Here is a 1494-nt window from a genome sequence, read left to right as displayed (position 1 = left end):
TGGAGAGAAACAAAGTGAAAGCCCTGCACTGCTGCAGAGGCCATGCCGGAAGTGTGGATTCTATAGCTGTTGATAGCACGGGAACTAAATTTTGCAGTGGCTCCTGGGATAAGATGCTAAAGATCCGGTCCACAGTTCCTACAGATGAAGAAGATGAAACGGAGGAATCCACAAATCGACCAAGAAAGAAACAGAAAACGGAGCAGTTGGGACTAACAAGGACTCCCAATAGTGACCCTCTCTGGCCGCAAGGAAGCCATTTCTTCGGTTCTACGGTCAGATGCCGAAGAAATCTGCAGTGCGTCTTGGGACCACACAATTAGGATGTGGGATGTAGAGTCTGGCAGTCTTACGTCAACTTGGACAGGAAATAAGGCGTTTAATTGTATCTCCTATTCCCCACTTTGTAAACGTTTAGCATCTGGAAGCACAGATAGGCGTATCAGACTGTGGGATCCCCGAACTAAAGATGGTTCTTTGGTGTCGCTGTCCCTAACCTCACATACAGGCTGGGTCACATCATTAACGTGGTCTCCTACCCATGAGCAGCAGCTGATTTCAGGTTCTTTAGATAATATCGTCAAACTGTGGGATACAAGAAGTTGTAAAGCTCCTCTCTGTGATCGATCTGGCTGCTCATGAAGACAAAGTTCTGAGTGTAGACTGGACAGACACTGGGTTACTTCTGAGTGGAGGAGCAGACAACAAATTGTATTCCTACAGATATTCACCTACTACTTCTCATGTGGGGGCATGAAAGTGAATGATAAATTTGACCGCAGAGATTGTTTCTGTAAATGAAATCGATAAAGAAGCCTCAGATTACATCAGTGACGTTTCAGAAAGCAGCCTCTTTAAGTTTATATAATGTTTTCACCCTTGATAATAGCTACCACTGTCTATTTCTTTATTTTATATTTATTATACAATCGTTTCTGTTGTTAAAATTTAAATGTGACCTGCTCTCTCTGCCATATGCAAACTCTTGAAAGTAAACTGAGTTTTTTTATTTCCTTTTATAGGTATTGGTTTGAATTAAGATTTGCTTTTGAAATGCTTTGTAAAAGCATATATTAAAAATAGTGTAATTATCCAGATTTTTATTTCTGATGGGCAAACAAGTTTTCCAATGTTAGCTGTTTAAAAAAAAGTATCTTAAGGAAACTAATAAATTCTAATAGAGAAAAAATTAGAAATACAATTTGCTTTAGGTAAAACAGTGATGTCTAACTATAATAAGACTTTGTGGGTATTCAGAGCATTAAAACATGTAGATGCTGCCAATTGAGAGTTTGTTGAAATATTCTAAGTGAAGTACTTTGTATTAAAGCTATGTTAGAATCCTTTAGAAATTGCATACAGATTTCATGGCAACCAGGAATCTTTTTCCCCAACCTATCCATGGATAGAATAGAATCTTTAGACAAAACCTTTCAGTCAGTATTAGATAATAAACATTCTATAAATTAAAAAAAAAAGAGCCTCTCTCTCCCT

General features: G+C 38.2%; 1 pseudogene; it reads left to right on the top strand.

Annotated features, from left to right (window-relative positions):
- The first annotated feature begins 5 nt into the window (after positions 1 to 5).
- LOC112818307 (ribosome biogenesis protein WDR12 pseudogene) lies at positions 6 to 776 on the top strand (annotated as a pseudogene).
- Positions 777 to 1494: the final 718 nt, after the last annotated feature.

The sequence above is a fragment of the Callorhinus ursinus genome, unplaced genomic scaffold, assembly GCF_003265705.2.
Source record: "Callorhinus ursinus isolate GAN/ISIS: 27379988/994484 unplaced genomic scaffold, GSC_fseal_2.0 scaffold4539, whole genome shotgun sequence".
In the NCBI taxonomy this organism is placed as follows: Eukaryota; Metazoa; Chordata; class Mammalia; order Carnivora; family Otariidae; genus Callorhinus; species Callorhinus ursinus.
The sequence above is the reverse complement of the archived record's forward strand: the minus strand, read 5'-3'. Positions and strand labels throughout refer to the sequence as shown.